This window comes from Ascaphus truei, chromosome 7 (genome assembly GCF_040206685.1).
Source record: "Ascaphus truei isolate aAscTru1 chromosome 7, aAscTru1.hap1, whole genome shotgun sequence".
In the NCBI taxonomy this organism is placed as follows: Eukaryota; Metazoa; Chordata; class Amphibia; order Anura; family Ascaphidae; genus Ascaphus; species Ascaphus truei.
The window spans coordinates 108434098-108449184 of NC_134489.1; the positions used below are offsets into that span (position 1 = coordinate 108434098).

At 54.6% G+C, this 15087-nt stretch overlaps 1 protein-coding gene across 1 annotated transcript in view; it reads left to right on the forward strand.

Moving 5' to 3' along the window:
- The window catches only part of SLC15A2 (solute carrier family 15 member 2), a 72121-nt gene that overhangs the window by 10633 nt on the left and 46401 nt on the right, over window positions 1-15087 (forward strand). The window lies entirely within an intron of this gene.

The following is a 15087-nucleotide window of genomic DNA, read 5'->3' on the forward strand; positions in this document are numbered from 1 at the left end:
TATTTCAGCAGGGAATGTGCCCATCTCATCTATCCGAATCATGCTTCAGTTCATAACCGTATCCCCCCCCCCCCCCCCGCCAGCCCCCTCCCTGAGTATTATTTATCTTCTAACTTTTTGGTATTTTACAACATTTGAGTTCAGTTTGAAGTCACAACTCTCTAAACTGTATACAGGCCCACCTGCAGCTATACTGGAGCCACAGGGTATACGCTGGGGTATAAGTATGGCCAGATAGCTTAACTCGTTCCTGTTACAAGCACGACAAGCTCTTGGGGCCTCATGCAGAGAGCAGCGCTAATAGCAATCTCGCCATTTTCCGGCGAAAATCGAGCTGAAAGCAGCAGAAAAAGGCAAGTTTTAAAAAAGCGCCATTTTTTTTTCTTGAAATTCGCCGCGCGGCTGGAGAGATCCTAATCTCTCCAGTGTTTTTTTCTGCCGTATGTATGCAGAGAGCCGCGAACGCCGTCTAGTGGCTTGTTCGCGCCAAAAAATGGCGCGATTTTCAACATTTTTCCTCTCCACCAAGCAGCTGGCGCTCGGCGGCCGGTGGAGGAGAAAAAAAAAAATCGATTTCTTTCCCACTAGTTTCAACAGCGCTCATAGCGCTGTTTGAAACTCTCCATATGCAGAAAGGATTGTAAATGCAGTTTTATGCCCTTTCTGCATATGGAGAAAAAAACTCTCCAATAAGCTAAAAAAATTCCCCCTCTCCAAATCTAAATAGCGCTGCTCTCTGCATGAGGCCCAAGTCTTTTCTTCACTTTATTGGGGAAAGCATAGACACACAGAGGCACGTGTAGATGATGGTGTAGTAGTGAGAGAGAGCTTCTCTATAGTGAGGGGGCTTGATAGTGTGGAAAGGTAAAAAACGGTAATCCTTGCCAGGAGGTGAAAAACGCGAGACGTGCTTACTCAGCCAGCGAGCTTAGAAAGGAAGTGTAAGGGAATCTGAGAAACAGGAATAGTCTCAGGATCAGACTGGCCGGGGCCCTGTAAAAAATACAGCGCTGAGCCGCGCTGACGCTCTCCTGCTCAAGCAGGAGCTTTTTTGTGTCCTGGCATGAGCGTCAGCGAGCGCGCTTGTGAGGCAGGGGCTAGCGCGCCACGTCACGGCGTCACGGAGTGCCATTGGCTTTTGCCGGTCACGTCACCGGCGCTCCGCTTCCTTCAGCGCGAAAAATTAAATAAATCTGTCGGCTGCAATTCCACACGCCTCCGCACGCCTGCGAAGCGGTCTACCAAAACCCCACCCATGCGGATGCAGGAGGTAAGTTTCCTGGCTCAGCGCGGCTCAGCGCTGTATTTTTTACCATGGCCCCGGCCTAACTGTGAACAGAGACAAGGGGGGAGGGGAGTGGAATAGCCCACTCTCAGTTTAGGAGAATAGGAGGTTGCTAAGGCAACCAACACTGACAAGGGCTGTGTAAAGAACATATGTATCAACAATGTTGCCTTTTACACATGCAGCTAGCTGCGGGGACAGGGAAATTACAGGCATCTGAATTAGGGAGACAAATCCTGAGGTGCAAAGGGGCACAGGAATTAGACAATCCTGTTCCAGGACAGCAGCCCCCCCCTTCTCTCACTCACACTCCCCCCACCACAAAACCCACACAATTCTGCACAATTTGCCCGACTCCCACACAATTACACACACAATTTTACCCTGGGGGTAGCAGGCTTCCGGTGCCACGCCGGTCCCACGCGCCGATGCAGAAGTCGGGCCTGACTTACAGAGGCCCGGCAGCCGGACACAGAAGTTGGGCCCGACCAGGTCCAAGTCCAAGCGCCGGCCGGGGGCCCCCGACTGTTGTCCCACCTCCCCCCTATCAGGGCTCTGATTGTAATTATGTATATCTTTATATATATATATATATATATAGCACCCACAGCTGCACGCCGCGCTTTACCCATTCCTCTGCGGTGGCGTTTGAAAGCTTATTTCAATACGCTTACACATTACACCACAACCTGATTGGAATTACTGAACCAGTCATGATTAAAAAAAGAAGCCATTTTAAAACCGTAATTAAAAATAATTGTTTACAGAGAGTACAATCCTTTAATTATCTTTACCGGTTTAACCAGTCTTACAGAGCTCATTCCTGCGCAGTGGCGTATTCGTCCTGCCGCGTGTGAATCCTCTCGCTTAGATTTGGGAACGGAGGTTACACCCCCTCGCTCCCGGTGGAGTTATTTTGTGCAAAGGGAGAGGCTTTCTGCTATAAATAGAAATAAATAAAGCGCAGACCTATAAGCGAAGGTGTAAATCACGTGCTGGTGATAAGTGAATACACTTAAAACCATAGTCCCACCACCTGGGATAGGTGAATTACAACACGCCGGGTGCTGCCAGATTCCTGCGGTTATTCAAGCTGCATAGAACGAGATCCCTTTCTGCAATAAATCAATGTTTTCCTCTTAAAGCTGCAGTTCAGTCTTTTTTATTTTATTTATTTTTTTACATCAATAGTTTCATGTGGGCAATCTCTAATTACCTAAAGAACTGCATAGCTGCCGGTCAATTCGTTCTCCGTCTATTGATCGGCAAAGTTTGGCGACATCTTTAAATATGGGGAATGTAAATCGTTGCTATAGGAACAAGCATGCTTGTTAAAATAGAATACAAGAAAATTGGTCTTTCAAAGTTGTTATTTTTTAAAACAGAAAATGCTAAAAGTATTTTTTCTTACTACAGAACTGATTTATTAAAAAAAAAAACACGCATGCAGGATATTGGCTGTACTGCAGCTTTAAGGAAAAGTGGAATTTCAAGTTTGACAATAAATAAAGTCACAGAACTCGGTACCCACGTGTGACAACGCCATATCAATAGCCACGCTATGTGAACTGTGCAGCCCCCACGTGGCACCGGACTTCTGAGATTGGTGGCCATGCGTGGGGCTTTACTAGCGATCACGTGGGTGCCCATCACTGACGAAGATGGCTGTGGGTCGTACTCCCCTCTCCTAATAAAGCCCCATTTTAGTGATAACGTACGCGGCGCATCGAACATCTCACGGTCAGTGATGTTCCAGATACGCCAATGCAGCAGCAAAAAAGGGTCAGGTCCTATTCTGGCCATTGAAACAGTGTCCACTTTAAAATGAAAACTAGGGAATAATTATTTATTTGTAAAGTGCCAACATATTCCGCAGTGCGGTACAAAGGGGGTACAGAGTTCTGTATCTTTTTATACTATATTAGTGAAAGCACTGTATGTTTGCCTGCCTGGATGTCCGGTGTCCCTAGCGGCAATCTCATTGGTCCCATGGCCCGCCCGCCCCCGCACACCTCTCATTGGCCTCACACACTCACACCACCCCCTTGGCCCGCCCCCCCCACCTCTCATTGGCCTGAGGCGGAGTGACGGGCCAAAGGTCCAAAAAAATAAATAAAACACACACACACACACACACACCACACACACACACCTCTCTCCCCGCTCCAAATCACCTCTCCCCCCTCCCCAGTGGCATCACCTCTCCCCCTCCCCGCTCCAAATCACCTCTCCCCCCTCCCCAAATCACCTCTCCCCCCTCCCCAGCGGCATCACCTCTCCCCCTCCCCAAATCACCTCTCCCCCCTCCCCAGCGGCATCACCTCTCCCCCTCCCCAAATCACCTCTCCCCCCTCCCCAGCGGCATCACCTCTCCCCCCTCACCGCTCCAAATCACCTCTCCCCGCTCCAAATCACCTCTCCCCGCTCCAAATCACCTCTCCCCGCTCCAAATCACCTCTCCCCGCTCCCCAGCGGCATCACCTCTTCCCCCTCCCCAGCGGCATCACCTCTCCCCCTCCCCAGCGGCATCACCTCTCCCCCTCCCCGCTCCAAATCACCTTTCCCCCTCCCCAGCGGCATCACCTCTCCCCCCTCACCGCTCCAAATCACCTCTCCCCGCTCCAAATCACCTCGCTTCCCGCAGCTGCCACGCGGCGCGTAAGATGGCGGACCCCCTTCCTCCCTCGCGGCGCCGAGTCAGACGGTGGCGGCGCCCGGAAGTACAGGTAGGTGTCGCTCCCCACCTCCGGCGCCAAACGGAACTGAGAAAGGGCGCATCAACTGAGGTGTGTGTGTGTGTGTGTGTGTGTGTGTGTGTGTGTGTGTGTGTGTCACTGTCCACTGCCCCCCCTCCTGTCCACTGCCCCCCCTTCCTGTCCACTGCCCCCCCCTCCTGTCCACTGCCCCCCCCCTCCTGTCCACTGCCCCCCCCTCCTGTCCACTGCCCCCCCCTCCTGTCCACTGCCCCCCCCTCCTGTCCACTGCCCCCCCCTCCTGTCCACTGCCCCCCCCCTCCTGTCCACTGCCCCCTCCCTCCTGTCCACTGCCCCCCCCCTCCTGTCCACTGCCCCCCCCTCCTGTCCACTGCCCCCCCCTCCTGTCCACTGCCCCCCCCCTCCTGTCCACTGCCCCCCCCCTCCTGTCCACTGCCCCCCCTCCTGTCCACTGCCCCCCCCCTCCTGTCCACTGCCCCCCCCCCTCCCATCCACTGCAGGAAATGCAGGGGGAGGAATCCATGCCTTTGAGGCGCCCCCCCCCCTCCCTTTGACGCCCCCCCCCCTCCCTTTGACGCCCCTCCCCCTCCCTTTGACGCCCCCCCCCTCCCTTTGACGCCTCCCCCCCCTCCCTTTGACGCCCCCCCCTCCCTTTGACGCCCCCCCCCTCCCTTTGACGCCCCCCCCCTCCCTTTGACGCCCCCCCCCTCCCTTTGACGCCCCCCCCCTGCCTTTGACGCCCCCCCCTGCCTTTGACGCCCCGCGCGCACACACTGACTGACTGCCGCACGCACGCACACACTGACTGACGCGCACACAAAGCCTGACTGACGCACGCACACAGTGACTGAGGCACACACTGACTGTGTGTGCGTCAGTCAGTCTGTGTGTGTTTGTGTTTCTGCCTCAGACTCACTGACGCGCGAGCAAACACACAGTGACTGACGCACACACGCTACATGAAGCTGTAAAGGAGGGAGGGAGGGGGGGGACTGGATTGATGTGAATGGGGGACAAACAGAGAGAGGGGGGAGGAGAGAGAGGAACGGGAACATTACATCCCGGGCAACGCCGGGTCTCTCAGCTAGTATTACATAAACAGCACCTGTACTGGCCCAAGCACACCCTGAGCGATGCAGAGGAACCGGCAGGCAACTCGATCCCATATATCAGGCGAGGGAACCTTCTTACTCGCTGAAGTGTTTATTTGGGGCAGCAACATACAGATAAAAAAGGGGGGAAAGTACAGAGGGAACACTGGGACATGGGAGCAAAGGAGGGGGAGCAATGAGGGAATTGGGGTACATGCAGGATTTAGGGATAGGTAAAAATCAGTCCCTTTCCCAGGATAGGAGAGATGCCTGCTCGGGGTGGCTGCTGGTACTAAGAGACAGCATGCTGGTCTGAGGGGAAATTAACTGGGACAATACCCCTGGGCAAGGGGAGGGGGGGGCAGTCCATCCTGGTTAAAGGCAGGGGGGTTGCCAAGGCAACTGGCTGAAGCCAAGAAACCCACAAGGGGTCGCAACAATGTTGCAACAGCTGAGGAGCGCTGGCAGCCTGCAGACAGGGGACACACAGTCCTGTTACAGGACAGTAACATGCATGTAACACCCTGTCCCCCCCAGCACGAGGTACAGGGAACACACAGTCCTGTTACAGGGCAGTAACATGCATGTAACACCCTGTCCCCCCCCAGCACGAGGTACAGGGAACACACAGTCCTGTTACAGGGCAGTAACATGCATGTAACACCCTGTCCCCCCCAGCACGAGGTACAGGGAACACACAGTCCTGTTACAGGACAGTAACATGCATGTAACACCCTGTCCCCCCCAGCACGAGGTACAGGGAACACACAGTCCTGTTACAGGACAGTAACATGCATGTAACACCCTGTCCCCCCCAACACGAGGTACAGGGGACACACAGTCCTGTTACAGGACAGTAACATGCATGTAACACCCTGTCCCCCCCAGCACGAGGTACAGGGGAACACACAGTCCTGTTACAGGGCAGTAACATGCATGTAACACCCTGTCCCCCCCAGCACGAGGTACAGGAAACACACAGTCCTGTTACAGGGCAGTAACATGCATGTAACACCCTGTCCCCCCCCAGCACGAGGTACAGGGGACACACAGTCCTGTTACAGGACAGTAACATGCATGTAACACCCTGTCCCCCCCAGCACGAGGTACAGGGAACACACAGTCCTGTTACAGGACAGTAACATGCATGTAACACCCTGTCCCCCCCAGCACGAGGTACAGGGAACACACAGTCCTGTTACAGGGCAGTAACATGCATGTAACACCCTGTCCCCCCCCAGCACGAGGTACAGGGAACACACAGTCCTGTTACAGGGCAGTAACATGCATGTAACACCCTGTCCCCCAGCACGAGGTACAGGGAACACACAGTCCTGTTACAGGACAGTAACATGCATGTAACACCCTGTCCCCCCCAGCACGAGGTACAGGGAACACACAGTCCTGTTACAGGGCAGTAACATGCATGTAACACCCTGTCCCCCCCCAGCACGAGGTACAGGGAACACACAGTCCTGTTACAGGGCAGTAACATGCATGTAACACCCTGTCCCCCCCAGCACGAGGTACAGGGAACACACAGTCCTGTTACAGGGCAGTAACATGCATGTAACACCCTGTCCCCCCCAACACGAGGTACAGGGGACACACAGTCCTGTTACAGGACAGTAACATGCATGTAACACCCTGTCCCCCCCAGCACGAGGTACAGGGGAACACACAGTCCTGTTACAGGGCAGTAACATGCATGTAACACCCTGTCCCCCCCAGCACGAGGTACAGGAAACACACAGTCCTGTTACAGGGCAGTAACATGCATGTAACACCCTGTCCCCCCCCAGCACGAGGTACAGGGGACACACAGTCCTGTTACAGGACAGTAACATGCATGTAACACCCTGTCCCCCCCAGCACGAGGTACAGGGAACACACAGTCCTGTTACAGGACAGTAACATGCATGTAACACCCTGTCCCCCCCAGCACGAGGTACAGGGAACACACAGTCCTGTTACAGGACAGTAACATGCATGTAACACCCTGTCCCCCCCAGCACGAGGTACAGGGAACACACAGTCCTGTTACAGGGCAGTAACATGCATGTAACACCCTGTCCCCCCCCAGCACGAGGTACAGGGAACACACAGTCCTGTTACAGGGCAGTAACATGCATGTAACACCCTGTCCCCCCCAGCACGAGGTACAGGGAACACACAGTCCTGTTACAGGACAGTAACATGCATGTAACACCCTGTCCCCCCCAGCACGAGGTACAGGGAACACACAGTCCTGTTACAGGACAGTAACATGCATGTAACACCCTGTCCCCCCCAACACGAGGTACAGGGGACACACAGTCCTGTTACAGGACAGTAACATGCATGTAACACCCTGTCCCCCCCAGCACGAGGTACAGGGGAACACACAGTCCTGTTACAGGGCAGTAACATGCATGTAACACCCTGTCCCCCCCAGCACGAGGTACAGGAAACACACAGTCCTGTTACAGGGCAGTAACATGCATGTAACACCCTGTCCCCCCCCAGCACGAGGTACAGGGGACACACAGTCCTGTTACAGGACAGTAACATGCATGTAACACCCTGTCCCCCCCAGCACGAGGTACAGGGAACACACAGTCCTGTTACAGGACAGTAACATGCATGTAACACCCTGTCCCCCCCAGCACGAGGTACAGGGAACACACAGTCCTGTTACAGGGCAGTAACATGCATGTAACACCCTGTCCCCCCCCAGCACGAGGTACAGGGAACACACAGTCCTGTTACAGGGCAGTAACATGCATGTAACACCCTGTCCCCCCAGCACGAGGTACAGGGAACACACAGTCCTGTTACAGGACAGTAACATGCATGTAACACCCTGTCCCCCCCAGCACGAGGTACAGGGAACACACAGTCCTGTTACAGGGCAGTAACATGCATGTAACACCCTGTCCCCCCCCAGCACGAGGTACAGGGAACACACAGTCCTGTTACAGGGCAGTAACATGCATGTAACACCCTGTCCCCCCCAGCACGAGGTACAGGGAACACACAGTCCTGTTACAGGGCAGTAACATGCATGTAACACCCTGTCCCCCCCAACACGAGGTACAGGGGACACACAGTCCTGTTACAGGACAGTAACATGCATGTAACACCCTGTCCCCCCCAGCACGAGGTACAGGGGAACACACAGTCCTGTTACAGGGCAGTAACATGCATGTAACACCCTGTCCCCCCCAGCACGAGGTACAGGAAACACACAGTCCTGTTACAGGGCAGTAACATGCATGTAACACCCTGTCCCCCCCCAGCACGAGGTACAGGGGACACACAGTCCTGTTACAGGACAGTAACATGCATGTAACACCCTGTCCCCCCCAGCACGAGGTACAGGGAACACACAGTCCTGTTACAGGACAGTAACATGCATGTAACACCCTGTCCCCCCCAGCACGAGGTACAGGGAACACACAGTCCTGTTACAGGGCAGTAACATGCATGTAACACCCTGTCCCCCCAGCACGAGGTACAGGGAACACACAGTCCTGTTACAGGGCAGTAACATGCATGTAACACCCTGTCCCCCCCAACACGAGGTACAGGGGACACACAGTCCTGTTACAGGACAGTAACATGCATGTAACACCCTGTCCCCCCCAGCACGAGGTACAGGGGACACACAGTCCTGTTACAGGACAGTAACATGCATGTAACACCCTGTCCCCCCCAGCACGAGGTACAGGGGACACACAGTCCTGTTACAGGACAGTAACATGCATGTAACACCCTGTCCCCCCCCAGCACGAGGTAGAGGGAACACACAGTCCTGTTACAGGGCAGTAACATGCATGTAACACCCTGTCCCCCCCAGCACGAGGTACAGGGAACACACAGTCCTGTTACAGGACAGTAACATGCATGTAACACCCTGTCCCCCCCAACACGAGGTACATGGGACACACAGTCCTGTTACAGGACAGTAACATGCATGTAACACCCTGTCCCCCCCAGCACGAGGTACAGGGGAACACACAGTCCTGTTACAGGACAGTAACATGCATGTAACACCCTGTCCCCCCCAGCACGAGGTACAGGAAACACACAGTCCTGTTACAGGGCAGTAACATGCATGTAACACCCTGTCCCCCCCCAGCACGAGGTACAGGGGACACACAGTCCTGTTACAGGACAGTAACATGCATGTAACACCCTGTCCCCCCCAGCACGAGGTAGAGGGAACACACAGTCCTGTTACAGGGCAGTAACATGCATGTAACACCCTGTCCCCCCCAGCACGAGGTACAGGGAACACACAGTCCTGTTACAGGACAGTAACATGCATGTAACACCCTGTCCCCCCCAGCACGAGGTACAGGTAACACACAGTCCTGTTACAGGATAGTAACATGCATGTAACACCCTGTCCCCCCCAGCACGAGGCACAGGGAACACACAGTCCTGTTACAGGACAGTAACATGCATGTAACACCCTGTCCCCCCCAGCACGAGGTACAGGGAACACACAGTCCTGTTACAGGACAGTAACATGCATGTAACACCCTGTCCCCCCCCCAGCACGAGGTACAGGGAACACACAGTCCTGTTACAGGACAGTAACATGCATGTAACACCCTGTCCCCCCCAGCACGAGGTACAGGGAACACACAGTCCTGTTACAGGGCAGTAACATGCATGTAACACCCTGTCCCCCCCCCAGCACGAGGTACAGGGAACACACAGTCCTGTTACAGGACAGTAACATGCATGTAACACCCTGTCCCCCCCAACACGAGGTACAGGGAACACACAGTCCTGTTACAGGACAGTAACATGCATGTAACACCCTGTCCCCCCCAGCACGAGGTACAGGGGACACACAGTCCTGTTACAGGACAGTAACATGCATGTAACACCCTGTCCCCCCCCAGCACGAGGTAGAGGGAACACACAGTCCTGTTACAGGGCAGTAACATGCATGTAACACCCTGTCCCCCCCAGCACGAGGTACAGGGAACACACAGTCCTGTTACAGGACAGTAACATGCATGTAACACCCTGTCCCCCCCAACACGAGGTACATGGGACACACAGTCCTGTTACAGGACAGTAACATGCATGTAACACCCTGTCCCCCCCAGCACGAGGTACAGGGGAACACACAGTCCTGTTACAGGACAGTAACATGCATGTAACACCCTGTCCCCCCCAGCACGAGGTACAGGAAACACACAGTCCTGTTACAGGGCAGTAACATGCATGTAACACCCTGTCCCCCCCCAGCACGAGGTACAGGGGACACACAGTCCTGTTACAGGACAGTAACATGCATGTAACACCCTGTCCCCCCCAGCACGAGGTAGAGGGAACACACAGTCCTGTTACAGGGCAGTAACATGCATGTAACACCCTGTCCCCCCCAGCACGAGGTACAGGGAACACACAGTCCTGTTACAGGACAGTAACATGCATGTAACACCCTGTCCCCCCCAGCACGAGGTACAGGGGACACACAGTCCTGTTACAGGACAGTAACATGCATGTAACACCCTGTCCCCCCCAGCACGAGGTACAGGGGAACACACAGTCCTGTTACAGGACAGTAACATGCATGTAACACCCTGTCCCCCCCAGCACGAGGTACAGGAAACACACAGTCCTGTTACAGGGCAGTAACATGCATGTAACACCCTGTCCCCCCCCAGCACGAGGTACAGGGGACACACAGTCCTGTTACAGGACAGTAACATGCATGTAACACCCTGTCCCCCCCAGCACGAGGTACAGGGAACACACAGTCCTGTTACAGGACAGTAACATGCATGTAACACCCTGTCCCCCCCAGCACGAGGTACAGGGGAACACACAGTCCTGTTACAGGACAGTAACATGCATGTAACACCCTGCCCCCCCCCAGCACGAGGTACAGGGAACACACAGTCCTGTTACAGGACAGTAACATGCATGTAACACCCTGTCCCCCCCCAGCACGAGGTACAGGGAACACACAGTCCTGTTACAGGACAGTAACATGCATGTAACACCCTGTCCCCCCCAGCACGAGGTACAGGGAACACACAGTCCTGTTACAGGACAGTAACATGCATGTAACACCCTGTCCCGTCCCCCCCCCCCACCCAGCACGAGGTACAGGGAACACACAGTCCTGTTACAGGACAGTAACATGCATGTAACACCCTGTCCCCCCCAGCACGAGGTACAGGGGATACACAGTCCTGTTACAGGACAGTAACATGCATGTAACACCCTGTCCCCCCCAGCACGAGGTACAGGGAACACACAGTCCTGTTACAGGACAGTAACATGCATGTAACACCCTGTCCCCCCCAGCACGAGGTACAGGGAACACACAGTCCTGTTACAGGACAGTAACATGCATTTAACACCCTGTCCCCCCCAGCACGAGGTACAGGGAACACACAGTCCTGTTACAGGACAGTAACATGCATGTAACACCCTGCCCCCCCCAGCACGAGGTACAGGGGAACACACAGTCCTGTTACAGGACAGTAACATGCATGTAACACCCTGTCCCCCCCAGCACGAGGTACAGGGAACACACAGTCCTGTTACAGGACAGTAACATGCATGTAACACCCTGTCCCCCCCCAGCACGAGGCACAGGGAACACACAGTCCTGTTACAGGACAGTAACATGCATGTAAAACCCTGTCCCCCAGCACGAGGTACAGGGGACACACAGTCCTGTTACAGGACAGTAACATGCATGTAACACCCTGTCCCCCCCAGCACGAGGTAGAGGGAACACACAGTCCTGTTACAGGGCAGTAACATGCATGTAACACCCTGTCCCCCCCAGCACGAGGTACAGGGAACACACAGTCCTGTTACAGGACAGTAACATGCATGTAACACCCTGTCCCCCCCAGCACGAGGTACAGGGGACACACAGTCCTGTTACAGGACAGTAACATGCATGTAACACCCTGTCCCCCCCAGCACGAGGTACAGGGAACACACAGTCCTGTTACAGGGCAGTAACATGCATGTAACACCCTGTCCCCCCCCCCAGCACGAGGTACAGGGGACACACAGTCCTGTTACAGGACAGTAACATGCATGTAACACCCTGTCCCCCCCAGCACGAGGTACAGGGAACACACAGTCCTGTTACAGGACAGTAACATGCATGTAACACCCTGTCCCCCCCAGCACGAGGTACAGGGAACACACAGTCCTGTTACAGGACAGTAACATGCATGTAACACCCTGTCCCCCCCAGCACGAGGTACAGGGGAACACACAGTCCTGTTACAGGACAGTAACATGCATGTAACACCCTGCCCCCCCCAGCACGAGGTACAGGGAACACACAGTCCTGTTACAGGACAGTAACATGCATGTAACACCCTGTCCCCCCCCCCCCCCCAGCACGAGGTACAGGGAACACACAGTCCTGTTACAGGACAGTAACATGCATGTAACACCCTGTCCCCCCCAGCACGAGGTACAGGGAACACACAGTCCTGTTACAGGACAGTAACATGCATGTAACACCCTGTCCCCCCCAGCACGAGGTACAGGGAACACACAGTCCTGTTACAGGACAGTAACATGCATGTAACACCCTGTCCCGTCCCCCCCCCCCCCAGCACGAGGTACAGGGAACACACAGTCCTGTTACAGGACAGTAACATGCATGTAACACCCTGTCCCCCCCAGCACGAGGTACAGGGGATACACAGTCCTGTTACAGGACAGTAACATGCATGTAACACCCTGTCCCCCCCAGCACGAGGTACAGGGAACACACAGTCCTGTTACAGGACAGTAACATGCATGTAACACCCTGTCCCCCCCCCAGCACGAGGTACAGGGAACACACAGTCCTGTTACAGGACAGTAACATGCATGTAACACCCTGTCCCCCCCAGCACGAGGTACAGGGAACACACAGTCCTGTTACAGGACAGTAACATGCATGTAACACCCTGCCCCCCCCCCCCAGCACGAGGTACAGGGGAACACACAGTCCTGTTACAGGACAGTAACATGCATGTAACACCCTGCCCCCCCCAGCACGAGGTACAGGGAACACACAGTCCTGTTACAGGACAGTAACATACATGTAACACCCTGTCCCCCCCCAGCACGAGGTACAGGGAACACACAGTCCTGTTACAGGACAGTAACATGCATGTAACACCCTGTCCCCCCCAGCACGAGGCACAGGGAACACACAGTCCTGTTACAGGACAGTAACATGCATGTAAAACCCTGTCCCCCAGCACGAGGTACAGGGGACACACAGTCCTGTTACAGGACAGTAACATGCATGTAACACCCTGTCCCCCCCAGCACGAGGTACAGGGGACACACAGTCCTGTTACAGGACAGTAACATGCATGTAACACCCTGTCCCCCCCAGCACGAGGTACAGGGAACACACAGTCCTGTTACAGGACAGTAACATGCATGTAACACCCTGTCCCCCCCAGCACGAGGTACAGGGAACACACAGTTCTGTTACAGGACAGTAACATGCATGTAACACCCTGTCCCCCCCAGCACGAGGTACAGGGAACACACAGTCCTGTTACAGGGCAGTAACATGCATGTAACACCCTGTCCCCCCCAGCACGAGGTACAGGGAACACACAGTTCTGTTACAGGACAGTAACATGCATGTAACACCCTGTCCCCCCCAGCACGAGGTACAGGGAACACACAGTCCTGTTACAGGACAGTAACATGCATGTAACACCCTGTCCCCCCCCCAGCACGAGGTACAGGGAACACACAGTCCTGTTACAGGACAGTAACATGCATGTAACACCCTGTCCCCCCCAGCACGAGGTACAGTGAACACACAGTCCTGTTACAGGACAGTAACATGCATGTAACACCCTGTCCCCCCCAGCATGAGGTACAGTGAACACACAGTCCTGTTACAGGACAGTAACATGCATGTAACACCCTGTCCCCCCCAGCACGAGGTACAGGGAACACACAGTCCTGTTACAGGACAGTAACATGCATGTAACACCCTGTCCCCCCCAGCACGAGGTACAGGGAACACAGTCCTGTTACAGGACAGTAACATGCATGTAACACCCTGTCCACCCCAGCACAAGGTACAGGGAACACACAGTCCTGTTACAGGACAGTAACATGCATGTAACACCCTGTCCCCCAGCACGAGGTACAGGGAACACAGTCCTGTTACAGGACAGTAACATGCATGTAACACCCTGTCCCCCCCAGCACGAGGTACAGGGAACACACAGTCCTGTTACAGGGCAGTAACATGCATGTAACACCCTGTCCCCCCCCCAGCACGAGGTACAGGGAACACACAGTCCTGTTACAGGACAGTAACATGCATGTAACACCCTGTCCCCCCCCAGCACGAGGTACAGGGAACACACAGTCCTGTTACAGGACAGTAACATGCATGTAACACCCTGTCCCCCCCAGCACGAGGTACAGTGAACACACAGTCCTGTTACAGGACAGTAACATGCATGTAACACCCTGTCCCCCCCAGCACGAGGTACAGTGAACACACAGTCCTGTTACAGGACAGTAACATGCATGTAACACCCTGTCCCCCCCAGCACGAGGTACAGGGGACACACAGTCCTGTTACAGGGCAGTAACATGCATGTAACACCCTGTCCCCCCCAGCACGAGGTACACGGAACACACAGTCCTGTTACAGGGCAGTAACATGCATGTAACACCCTGTCGTCGTCCCCCCCAGCACGAGGTACAGGGGACACACAGTCCTGTTACAGTACAGTAACATGCATGTAACACCCTGTCCCCCCCAGCACGAGGTACAGGGAACACACAGTCCTGTTACAGGACAGTAACATGCATGTAACACCCTGCCCCCCCCAGCAGGAGGTACAGGGGACACACAGTCCTGTTACAGGACAGTAACATGCATGTAACACCCTGTCCCCCCCCAGCACGAGGTACAGGTTGTACAGGGAAAAGGAGTAGTTATGTAACGGCGTTTCCCCCACCCAATCGCAGATAGGGGCCA